The following is a 13,887-nucleotide window of genomic DNA, read 5'->3' as shown; positions in this document are numbered from 1 at the left end:
TTGTCATTTTATTGATTCCAACACCTTTAGAACTAATTATTGGAACTCAAATTGGCTTGGTAAGCTCAGTGACCCCTGACCAAGGTTATTATCGTTAACGAAAACTAACGAAATAACGAAAACTAGAAGTGAAAAAACATTTTCGTTAACGGAAATAAAAATAAAAACAAAAAAAGGAAAACTAACTAAAACTGTAATGAGTGTTCACAAAACTAACTAAAATTAACTGAATTTATAGCAAAAATGTGTTTAGTTTTCGTAGATGTGTGTGTGTCATACAATAGTCAAGGGTGAAAATGAAGTTTAGTTTCCAGATTTTTTTCGTGCTGTGTCTCATTATGCCAGCAGGTGGCAAAGTACGTTAGTCGAGTCGTCTGTGTTGCTGCTCCGTCCACGCGCAGAATCATGTCAGGAAAAGTCGGGAGAAAGCGCCAGAGTCCAATTTTGGATTACTTTGAATATGACTGTGTTTTGGATAAAGCAAGTGTCTTGTAGTGGAAAGAGACAAATTATGAGGGACATTTCTAAAGGGAAAAAAATCCCACAAACCTTTAAGTGCACTTGGAAAGCTCACACAAGAAGGCTAAGCTAGCTTACCTTGAGAAGGTAAGGGAGCACACTCAACCCTCATCCCCAGAAAACAGAAGCTAATCCCAGGCAAGGCAGCGTGATGCATCCCGACACAACAGGACTGGGACATCTACATAACTGTGTGAGTCAATTGCCTTCAAAAAGTTTATCAATTCACTTGAACCAAAATTACGAACACCCGGTGCTGCAAGAGTTAATAGTCTCATTGGGGCCATGATATACATTTTATAGTTGCCTGGTATCAATGGTTGTTCATCTGCCCTAATTTATTTATTTATTTAAAGAACCCATAGGTGGGAATGTGAGTTGTCTGTCTCTGCGTGTTAGCCCTGTGACAGACAGGCGACCTGTCCAGGGTGCAGGGTATGGTAGCTGGAATAGCAACATACCCAAGGATAAGCAGAAGAGAATGACTGATATGATGAAACTGGGATTTTGTTACACTTAATTATTGCAAACACAACTAAAACTATAACTGAAACTAATCAAAACTAAACTGAAACTAAGGATTTTCAAAAAAATAAAAACTAAAGTAAACTAGCAAACAATTGGTAAAAACTAATTAAAACTGATATAAAATTGAAAATCTAAAGTCAAAACTAAATAAAAATAAAAACTAATGAAAATTGCAAAACTATTAAAACCCTGCCCCTGACCTACATACACAGGTGAATCCAATAATGAGAAAGAGTATTTAAGGGGGTCAATTGTAAGTTTCCCTCCTCTTTTAATTTTCTCTGAAGAGTAGCAACATGGGGGTCTCAAAACAACTCTCAAATGACCTGAAGACAAAGATTGTTCACCATCATGGTTTAGGGGACGGATACAGAAAGCTGTCTCAGAGATTTAAGCTGTCTTTTTCCACAGTTAGGAACATACTGAGAAAATGGAAGACCACAGGCTCAGTTCAAGTTAAGGCTCGCAGTGGCAGACCAAGAAAAATCTCGGATAGACAGAAGCGACGAATGTTGAGAACAGTCAGAGTCAACCCACAGACCAGCACCAAAGACCTACAACATCATCTTGCAGCAGATGGAGTCACTGTGCATCGTTCAACCATTCGTAAACATGAGGAAAAACAGACTGAGGAGAATGACAGGGGGAAAGAGACAAGACGGGCTGGGGAGAACACATATGGATGCACATGACAAACAGGGGGGACCTGAAATGAAACACAAGGAGGGGAACATAGGGACTGAAAAGGGAGACGAGACATGGAGGGAGACAAAGACATGACTGAAGACACATACACAGACTCTCATAGGGGAGACAGGGATGAGACAGCGACAAAACATTAACCCAAAATACGAATAAACTTAGAGGCATAAAAAACTAAAAACTAAAAGCAAGACTAAACTTTAAAATTAGTAGTTAAACGATTATAATGCAAAAGACTCACAAAAACACCATAAACTAAAAATGTGGGGTCTTCTGACCCAGCACCCTGACACTACAACAGTTTAATCTACAGCACCCTTATCTCTTCTAACATCACTAACACTGACAACACCTTTTTGCTTGTTTTTGAAATGCCTGAGTAGGGCAGCAAGCTGCCTACACCCTGACTCAGTTTGGGCATTCTAGCTCTAATGAGTCCAGTCACCAAACCTGTCTGGTGCTCGCTTCATCCGCTGCAGTCTGCAACAGGGTGTAAAACTCAGGAGAGGGTCATGGCCTGATGTGGTTTTTGGCACCACTGCAGGGGAGGGGTGGTGCAGCAGGGTCGAGTGGCAGGAAGGCTGATGGGGTAGCTTATTTGTGTAATCAGGTCTCTCCCTTTTTAGTGACACTGGGAACTGGTGATGGGAGAGGGGAGTCAGCTGGAAAGCTGAGGGGTTGGACAAAATGCTGGTGCCAAACCGAAAACACTGTACACTGTAAAATCTAATTAGTTCACAGAACTCAAAAAAACTATGCAAACTTGTTGCCTCAAAAAACTAAGTAAAGCTTACTTAAGATGACTGTTAGGACAACTTATTCATTGCAAGTCTGCAGTATTAAGAATAACTTGATGTTTCTGACTGTACAATACTAATTGTTTACCCATTGATAAACATTTCAAGTTCAACTAAATAAAAAAAAACAATTTGTGGTAACCTGAATATGATTAAAAAATAATTAACAACACTTTTTGTAATGATGTTAAAATCAGCACAACTTTTATTTTCAAATGCAAAAAACGTATAACAGCCAACATACTGGACACTGTTCTGCTGAACAACAAACAATTATACTGCCATCATTGTTATAATCTTACAATGAAACAAAGTCTCAGATTTAATGATTCTGAAACTAAGTTTAGGCTTTCCACAACTTTGTTTTGTACTTACATCACTTATATAATCAAAATAAAATGTATTTATTGTTCAGTCACAACTGCAGTCTCTAGTTTAAATAACACATTTGTTTTGCATTCAAATAGGAGCTTGGTATGTTGTAATATTTTAAGGATGGCTTGCTTCCAGTCCAGGTATTACTGCCTAAATGACTGTCATGGATCGAGGTGATCCAAATGTAAGTGCAGAAGAAAGTCTTTAACTTCCCTTAAGTACAGTGGCAGTGGATGTGGGTTGGAGATGCAATGAGCTTGAACCTGCTGGTGACCATCTTCACTGACCACACCATCTGTGACGGAGGACTCATCTCTCCTGGTGTCCTGCAAGCAAACAATCATATTTTTTAGAAAACCAACATATTTGCTTTCTTAAAACATTTTTTTTCTGCATTTACTATAGAACAGACCCCAATTTAGACAATCTCAGGCTCCCTCCCCACTGGAGAGGTGACATTCAATGTCCCACTTGTCAGTCTGGATAGCCCTGACCACCACCCAACATACAATAATGTCATGAATGCATCATTTTAAAAAGGGCTATGCAAACATGGCCAATAACTTTCATTCTGATGATGTGCAAAATGATCTGGGCACAAACAACTTCCCCAAACCAAAGTACAAATGAAACAATAAGTAAAGCAGGTTTATCTAAAGTATGATTAAAGTTCAGCCTGATTAATATAAATGTCACTGACAATTGCTAATATATTGGAAAACCAAAATCCTTACAACTCACTTGATGTCTTTCTGTCCAACAGCTCCTTTTCTAGACTTGTAAGAGTTTGATGTAATGTGTGGAGTGCTGGTCCCGAGCCTCAAAGACAGTAAGAAGCAAGCAGAGGGAGAAAAACCATAAAATTATTTAGAAGCTGTTTCTAAATTATAACGTACGACACAAAAGGTCAATGTAGACCTTTTGTGTCGTAGCAAATGTAGCACATATAGTATTAAAAACACCATCTACTACTGTGTCTGAATGTGTATTGGCACTGTCAGTTTAGGCCTAAAGAGATATGTGTGTGTGTGTGTGTTTTTAAAAGGACCACCTAATTTAAATATAATCATTACATGCTTGTTAAAAACTAAATTCCACTATATAAAGTTTCTAATAAGCAAATGACCACGTAAAACATATGGCAGTGTTTATATGTAACTTAGGCAACCCCAAAATGTTTCTTATGATTCCGAAAACGTCGGAGCACTTTTGCAATTATGTGATGTCTTGATAAATCAAGCAGATATTTTAAGTTTACACAGCTACAGTCTCGCCTGAAAACATCTTAAAAGTTTATCTTAAAAGTTTATTTTGTTACCCAGAAAAAGTAATATTTTGAAGTTTTTAGCCACGCTCCTCTCGTTTGAGTTTTGGACGAAATGCGTTCTGGGATATTTAGCTGTACCAAGTCCACACAAGTCACCACTGATGCATGCTCGATAAAACAGGAGGAGCAACAAGGGAGATGCAGCAGATTACCTGGAACTTATATAGAGTTCATTCCCGCCACAATGAAGGGATTTCCGGAAGTGGGGTCAGATGTTACCTTGGTTACACAGGCCTAATGTAGAGTAGATTTTTTTGAAAACTTTATACAATCAGTCAATCTGACAACAAAGCATGATGTATAGTCCAGCAAAGTTATGTAATTAGCAACCACTTTATTAGGTACATCTGTTCCACTATTCATTGCAGTAATTCACAAATCTAATCATCCTTTTACATCAGCAGCAACTCAAAGCACTTAGACATGTAAACATCCTCAAGACAGCCTGCTGAAACCAAACCGAGCCTCAGAATAAGGAAGAATGATGAAGGAATGTGGCATTGCTGTTGTTGTCAGATGGCCTGGTGTGAATATTTAATAGGAGTGGATTTAAAAAAAAACAACGACTTTCTGATTCAAATCGATTATAGCTTAAATAAATATGTATTTTGTAAGAATCGCCAGAATCTCAGGTTAAAGCTATTTCAACAACCACCAAACAGCTAAAACAGCAAATGAGAGCAGGTAAACAGATTCCACACAAAGATGTAAACACAAAGTGCGGCGCCGACACTTTAAAATCTGTGAGTTGTCGGCTTTCTCACCCAACACGCCGCCGTGGCTAAAAGCCAACATCTCACAGATTCTGAAGCTGCAGGTTTTGCCACTCTTCAACCAAAACTGACTGAACAAGCAGCAAAAGAAGATCAAAACTACGCTTCACATTTAATAAATACCATCATGAATTCCCTCTTACTTTCGCTGTTTTGCTTCCACCACAATAAAAATCACACTTCCTGCAGAGCTCTCTCTCTCTTCCTCTCTATCTGTGTACTTCAAGAACAGTTTTCCATTCAAATCTCTGTTTTGTGCATGATTCGCTTGGTTATTATGCACCAGTCTACTGATGTGTACAGTGCTGTTGGCTGTTGTTTTTTTGTTTTGTTTTTCAAAAATGACCTCCCACAAGAAAGCTTAATTTCTGCTGTTTAATAGAGAAGAAATTAAAACCTTTTAAATTATGCCAAATTGCAAAATGCTTAGCTGTGTCTTATATAAGACCTCTGTAACATTGCCCTGCTTCACTTCAGCAAGTAATGTTCATATGTTAATTCATGGTGTTCTTCCATTTTGTTCTACTGCAGAATATTTTAAGGTTATCTGCTATCTGCTATGTCAGTGCGCCCCAGGGTGGCTGTGGCTACAACGTAGCTTGCCATCACCAGTGTGTGAATGTGTGTGTGAATGGGTGAATGACTGGATATGTAAAGCGCTTTGGGGTCCTTAGGGACTAGAAAGCGCTATATAAATACAGGCCATTTACCATTTTACCATTTAAAAAGCCAGGCCAGGAACATCTCCTTCATGCTTTTCTGTTTTATCCTCAGCTACTTTGACACAAAGGCATCTGCTGGCAGATGCTTACACTTCTGATGAAGCCTCACAAGTGTCAGTACTAATAAATGATCATAATTATATTATTTCTGACTGTCTGAGTCAAAATTGAATCGAATCAAATCAAATCGGGACCTTGTGAATCGATATCAAATCTATTATAGAAATCAGTGATGATAACCTGCCCTAATTAAATGTATGTATTACATTTAACATTAGAATACAAATTTAATGTCACAAACTTGAGTTGTCAGATACATCTGTGAGTTTATGTGCACAACAGTATGGACATGTGGTCTGTGCAGGTACACAGGGACCTTTTATCCTCCACCTTGAAGCTGTCCAGACTGTGTCTGGTCCCACACACCAAAGGACACACACTGTACATTGTTTTTACTTTAGGTTTAAACATTGATTTTTAACTTGACTTTCCATCTGTTCCTCTTTCCTGTTTGACATGTGGTTAGCTCTCGCACCTTAAATTCTTCTACTGCTGCTAAATTTTCTGATATTTTGAATTTAGTTTTACCTTCTTATATCGATGTTGATTTACTAACAAATCTTTTTAATAATCATTGTCTTTCTATTTTAGACAATGTTTGTCCTGTCAAAACCGTCCCCGTGAATAAATGACAGCATTCGCTGTTTAAAACATTCCTGTTGTAAAGTTGAGCCATTATTGAGGAAAACTTGTCTACATGTTCATCTCCTTCATTTAAAGGACCTTTTAGTTTCAACACATCAGTTTGAGATGCAGGAGCTGCTTATTTCTCAGACTTAGTTTCCAGGAGCAACAAGGTGTTATTAGACACCATTAGTGATATTGTTGCTCCTGCTCCACCTGCTGGCCCAGTTTCATTGAATGAAGATTGTAAACATTTTCTTTCTTTCCTCACTGAAAAAGTTAGTAATGTGAGGAACAACATCTCTCCTTCTGTGTCTCTGTTGTCTTCTCCACCTCAAGCTAGGCTGGTGATTTTAGAAAGATTTTTACCTGTGTCCTTATCTGAGCTGGTCAAATTAGTTAGTTCGATGAAAGCATCCTCCTGCTCTCTTGATATTTTACCTGGATCTTTGTTTAAAAATATCTTTCAGTCTATCTGTCCCTGTGTGCTTACAATTATCAATACCTCACTGGTTTCTGGTCAGGTCCCTGTTCATTGTAAGAATGCTGCCATTCACCCACTGCTAAAAAAAACCAAGCTTGACATTTCTCTGCTTACCCACATAGCAAAATTGGTATGGCCCGGATCTGGCTCACATCTGTTTGACATACACCCTGCCATGACACCGGTCAGTCAGTAGTGCCAGCTTGATGCTGGACCCAGGGAAGACCTGTTTTTTATGGGCCTGGGCCACATAAACCAAACCACAATCGGGACAGATGTGGCATGCCATTGCATAAACAGTGGCGTCATTGCCAGACATGGCGCACATCTGGTTGACATACACTCTGCCATGACACCGGTCAGTCAGAAGTGCCAGCTTGATGCTGGATCCAGAGAAGACCTGTTTTCTATGCGCCTGGGCCACATAAACCAAACCAAACCTCGAGCCAGATATGGCATGCCATCACATAGACAGTGCCATCTATGCCAGGCCTGGCCCATATCTGGATGACATAGGTCTTATCATGCCAGAAGTCCGCCAGCAGTGCCGGCTTGATACCAGATCCGGGCCAGACCTGCTTGCTATGTGGGTATAGACCAATTTCAAAACTACCATTCATCACTAAGATTTTAGAAATGGTTGTGGCTAAGCAGCTGATAGCTGTTCTGGATGACTACAACATTCTGGATAAATTCCCATCTGGCTTCCATAGAGCTCACTCTACTGAAACTGCACTTCTCAGAGTCTCCAGTGACATCTTGATGAGATATGATGCAGGCGAATGCTCTGTTTTGCTGATGTTGGACCTGACCTCTGCCTTTGATAATATAGCCCATCACATTTTGCTAAAGACACTGGGTGGGTGTATCTGGGTCTGCTTTGGAATAGTTCACATCTCTAAATTTAGTTCCTTTTCGACTTCTCTTACCTGTGGTAAATGGACTGGTTCTTATATAGCGCTTTTCTACTCTATGTGAGCACTCAAAGTGCTTTATACAACTAATTCATTCACCAAATCTCACCCATTCACACAAGCACTTTTTTCCTAAGCTGTTAGTGCATTCATGAATGCAATGTAAAAGGTTAGTATCTTGCCCAAGGATATTTGACTTGGGGTGGGTGAATGACCTAAATAAATATTTTAATAGGTTTGATCAAACACCCACCCCTCCCATCACCCCTCCCACAGCATTGCCCCCCCTGCTGCAATCTCCTTCATCTTCAGGGACTGCCTGTCCTTCATCTCAGGACTTCACACCTCTCAGCTTCACACCTCCCAGCTCCCAGTCATTACACCCACCCCCGGCTTCTGTGGACTCCAACATACACACCCCTCCCCAAAATCCACTCTTTCTATCTCAGCACTTCAAGTGAGGAATGAGCTTCGCAAGATCAAGGTGCGGAAGGCTGCAGGTCCAGATGGCGTCAGCTCCAGGCTCCTGAGATGCTGCGCAGATGAACTGTGTGGCATCCTAGGTTATCTGTTCAACCTGAGCCTGTCACTGGGGAAAGTACCACAGCTGTGGAAGACCTCCTGTGTGGTACCTGTACCAAAGACCTCCCATCCCAAGGACCTCAGTAGCTACAGGCCGGTAGCCCTGACATCGCATCTGATGAAGACCCTCGAGAGGTTGGTTCTAAACCATCTGCGCCCCCTGGTGAGGTCTTCATTAGATCCGCTGCAGTTTGCTTACCAGCCTGGCACTGGGGTGGAGGACGCCATCATCTACCTCCTGCACCGAGCTCTGACTCACCTGGAGAAGTCTGGAAGCACTGTGAGGATCATGTTCTTTGATTTCTCCAGTGCTTTCAACACCATCCAGCCACGACTTCTGAGAGACAAGCTGGAGCTATCGGGAGTGGACCACCGCATGTCCCAGTGGATACTGGACTACCTCACAGAACGTCCACAGTATGTGAGGTCACAGGGCTGTGTCTCTGACACGCTGGTCTGCAGTACGGGGGCCCCACAGGGAACTGTGCTGGCACCGTTCCTCTTCACCCTCTACACTGCAGACTTCTCCATCAACTCCCCACGTTGCCACCTACAGAAGTTCTCTGATGACTCTGCCATAGTCGGCCTCATCACAGGTGAGGATGACTCAGAGTACAGACAGTGGACTCTGGACTTTGTTGACTGGTGTCAGCAGAACCACCTGCTGATCAATGCCAGGAAAACCAAGGAGTTGGTGGTGGACTTCCGGAGACGCAGACCCACCACACTGACACCGGTGAACATCCAGGGAGTGGACATTGAGATAGTGGACTCTTATAGGTACCTGGGTGTTCACCTGAATAATATAATGGAGCCACAACACTGATGCTCTTTACAGGAAGGGTCAGAGCAGACTCTACCTGCTGAGGCGGCTGAGGTCATTTGGAGTACAGGGAGCGCTTTTAAAGACCTTCTATGACTCTGTGGTGGCATCTGTCATTTTTTACAGTGTGGTATGTTGGAGCAGCAGTTTATCGGCAGCTGAGAGGAAGAGGTTGGATAAACTCATCAGGAAGGCCAGCTCTGTTCTGGGATGCACCCTGGACCCAGTGCAGGTGGTGGGAGACAGAAGGACTCTGCCCAAAATAACATCTCTGATTGACAGAGTCTCCCACCCCATGCATGTAAATGTTGCTGAACTGCAGAGCTCCTTCAGAGACAGACTGCTGCATCCTAGATGCATGAAGGAGCGTTTCCGCAGGTCCTCCCTCCCTGCAGCTGTCAGACTGTACAACCAGAACTGCTCCCAACAATCATAGATGTTTACATCTGCGCTGTAACTGCAATAAGTTAATCAACCGATTCGCACTACAACCTGGCTTGCCTCTTATCTGTAGTTATTTATATTTAATTTAATAACTGTACAGTACTCTCTGTATATAGTAACCATTGTCCTTAATGTAAATATGTAAGAAAAATTGTGTATGTTTCTGTTCTGTGTCCTGTGTACTGTTTGTATATGTGTCTTTTTGGCTGCTGTTACAACGAAATTTCCCCTTGTGGGACAATTAAAGGATTATTCTATTCTATTCTATTCTATTTGGCACATAGACTAGTGGGAAGCCAGGAATAGAACCACCAACCTTCGAATCAGTAGATGACCTACTCTACCTGCCTGAGCTACAGCCAGGTGTGCCGCGAGGTCCTGTTTGGGACCTTCATTGTTTTTGTTGTATTTACTTTCTTTTCAGCACCTTCTGAGCACTCTTAAGGACATTTCTTATCACTGCTAAAAAAAATGCTAAAAACTCATCTTTTAAAACTTGCTTGTGGTTAATTTTTTTATGTTTGTGATTTTTATCTTGAAAAGTGCTATACAAATAAAATGTTACTTAATTTGTACTTACTTATTTTACTATGTATAATGTTAGTTTTTCTGAAAATCCTAAAAAAATTCTTTATTAACAAAACAAACTAAAAATAGACATTACTGTATTTTATAGTTTTAAAATTGGATAACAACTGACTTGAACATCATATAAATGTGTTTTCACTGTGGGGACTGTGGATCCATTGATAGCTTTAGTAATCTGAAACTTATTTATATTTTGATTTTTGTCGTTTTCCATTTGATTCTCTCATGTGTATCTGTTTCTACCTGTGTTGATGCTAGCATGACTAAAGCTAGCCAAGAAGCAGTAAATATATGAAGCAAGGCAGAAAGACATACTCATCAAATGAACAAAATCATAAGAATATAACACCAGCACTGCAAATGCAACAAAAATATATTGACATCAAATGGTGTGCTAAGCAGAGTTGCAGTCTTACACGCCTCTCTGCAGCTTCTCTCCTCCTGCTACCCCCCAAAAAACCCATCTCCATTGAGACTGTGTCAGCTCCCAAACAGACAAAAAACAAACTAAAAACCAGCAATAAACAACTTAAACATAAAAAATCAAAAAGAAAGAACAATACAGTATCCACATCTGAACCAAAGAGTAAAACAGTGAAATGTGGATTATTAAATATTAGGTCTCTCTCCTCCAAGTCTCTGTTACTACATGACTTAATAATTGATCAACAAATCGATTTACTCTGCCTTACAGAAACCTGGTTGCAGCCGGATGATTATGTTAGTTTAAATGAATCAACACCCCCGAGTCATTCTAACTACCAGAAACCTCGAAGCACAGGCCGAGGGGTGGTGTGGCAGCAATTTTTCACACCAGCCTATTAATTAACGAAAGACCAAGACAGACTTTTAATTCATTTGAAAGCCTGATGCTTAGCCTTCTCCAACCCAGCTGTAAAACTCAGAAACCAGTCTTACTTGTTATCATCTATCGTCCACCCGGGCCTTACACAGAGTTTCTCTCTGATTTCTCAGACTTTTTATCTGATTTAGTGCTCAGCTCAGATAAAATAATTATTGTGGGTGATTTTAACATCCATGTAGATGCTAAAAATGACATAGAATGACATAGGCATAGAAACTGGACATTTAACAGTGTTTCCTGAAAACCCTCTGCTGTCTGATCATTTCCTGATAACATTTACATTTACAATAATTGATTACACAGCAGTGGAGAGTAGACTTTATCAAAGTAGATGTCTTTCTGAAAGTGCTGTAACTAAGTTTAAGAATATAATCCACCCACTGTTATCATCTTCAATGCCCTGTACCAACATAGAGCAGAGCAGCTACCTGAACGCTACTCCAACAGAGGTTGATTATCTTGTTAATAATTTTACCTCCTCACTACGTACGACTCTGGATACTGTAGCTCCTGTGAAAACTAAGGTCTCAAATCAGAAGTACCTGACTCCGTGGTATAATTCTCAAACACGTAGCCTAAAGCAGATAACTCGTAAGCTGAAGAGGAAATGGCGTGTCACAAATTTAGAGGATCATCATTTAGCCTGGAGAAATAGTTTGCTGCTTTATAAGAAAGCCCTCTGCAAAGCCAGAACATCTTACTATTCGTCACTGATTGAAGAAAATAAGAACAACCCCAGGTTTCTCTTCAGCACTGTAGCCAGGCTGACAAAAAGTCAGAGCTCTACTGAGCCAACCATCCCTTTAACGTTAACTAGTAATGACTTCATGAACTTCTTCACAAATAAAATTTTTATCATTAGAGAAAAAATTACCAATAATCATCCCACAGATGTAATCTTATCTACAGCTACTTTTAGTACCATTGATGTTAAGTTAGACTCTTTTTCTCCAATTGATCTTTCTGAGTTAACTTCAATAATTACTTCCTCCAAACCATCAACGTGTCTTTTAGACCCCATTCCTACAAAACTGCTCAAAGAAGTCCTGCCATTAATTAATGCTTCAATCTTAAATATGATCAACCTATCTCTAATAATCGGCTATGTACCACAGGCCTTCAAGGTTGCTGTAGTTAAACCTTTACTTAAAAAGCCATCTCTAGACCCAGCTGTCTTAGCTAATTATAGGCCAATCTCCAACCTTCCTTTCATATCAAAAATCCTTGAAAGAGTAGTTGTCAAACAGCTAACAGATCATCTGCAGAGGAATGGCTTATCTGAAGAGTTTCAGTCAGGTTTCAGAGCTCATCACAGCACAGAAACAGCTTTAGTGAAGGTTACAAATGATCTTCTTGTGGCCTCTGACAGTGGACTCATCTCTGTGCTTGTCCTGCTAGACCTCAGTGCTGCGTTCGATACTGTTGACCATAATATCCTATTAGAGCGATTAGAACATGCTGTAGGTATTACAGGTACTGCACTGCAGTGGTTTGCATCATATCTATCTAATAGACTCCAGTTTGTACATGTAAATGGAGAGTCCTCTTCACACACTAAGGTCAATTATGGTGTTCCACAGGGTTCAGTGCTAGGACCAATTCTATTTACATTATACATGCTTCCCTTAGGCAGCATCATTAGAAGACATAGCATAAATTTTCACTGCTATGCAGATGACACGCAGCTCTATCTATCCATGAAGCCAGGTAACACACACCAATTAGTTAAACTGCAGGAATGTCTTAAAGACATAAAGACCTGGATGGCCGCTAACTTTCTGCTTCTTAATTCAGATAAAACTGAGGTTATTGTACTCGGCCCTGAAAATCTTAGAAATATGGTATCTAACCAGATTCTTACTCTGGATGGCATTACCTTGGCCTCCAGTAACACTGTGAGGAAACTTGGAGTGATTTTTGACCAGGACATGTCCTTCAACGCACATATTAAACAAATATGTAAGACTGCTTTCTTCCATTTGTGCAACATCTCTAAAATTAGAAATATCCTGTCTCAGAGTGACGCTGAAAAACTAGTTCATGCATTTATTACTTCCAGGCTGGACTACTGTAATTCTTTATTATCAGGATGTCCTAAAAACTTGCTGAAAAGTCTTCAGCTAATCCAAAATGCTGCAGCAAGAGTACTGACAGGGACTAGAAAGAGAGAGCATATTTCTCCTGTTTTGGCTTCCCTTCACTGGCTTCCTGTTAAATCCAGAATTGAATTCAAAATCCTGCTCCTCACATACAAGGTCTTAAATAATCAGGCCCCATCTTATCTTAATGACCTTGTAGTACCATATCACCCTATTAGAGCACTTCGCTCTCGCTCTGCAGGCTTACTTGCTGTTCCTAGAGTATTTAAAAGTAGAATGGGAGGGAGAGCCTTCAGTTTTCAGGCCCCTCTTCTGTGGAACCAGCTTCCAGTTTGGATTCGGGAGACAGACACTATCTCTACTTTCAAGATTAGGCTTAAAACTTTCCTTTTTGCTAAAGCATATAGTTAGGGCTGGACCAGGTGACCCTGAATCCTCCCTTAGTTATGCTGCAATAGACGTAGGCTGCCGGGGATTCCCATGATGCATTGAGTTTTTCCTTTCCAGTCACCTTTCTCACTCACTATGTGTTAATAGACCTCTCTGCATCAAATCATATCTGTTATTAATCTCTGTCTCTCTTCCACAGCATGTCTTTATCCTGTTTTCCTTCTCTCACCCCAACCAGTCACAGCAGATGGCCGCCCCTCCCTGAGCCTGG

Source organism: Oreochromis niloticus, linkage group LG14, assembly GCF_001858045.2.
Source record: "Oreochromis niloticus isolate F11D_XX linkage group LG14, O_niloticus_UMD_NMBU, whole genome shotgun sequence".
NCBI lineage: Eukaryota > Metazoa > Chordata > Actinopteri > Cichliformes > Cichlidae > Oreochromis > Oreochromis niloticus.
Note: the sequence above shows the minus strand (reverse complement) of the source record.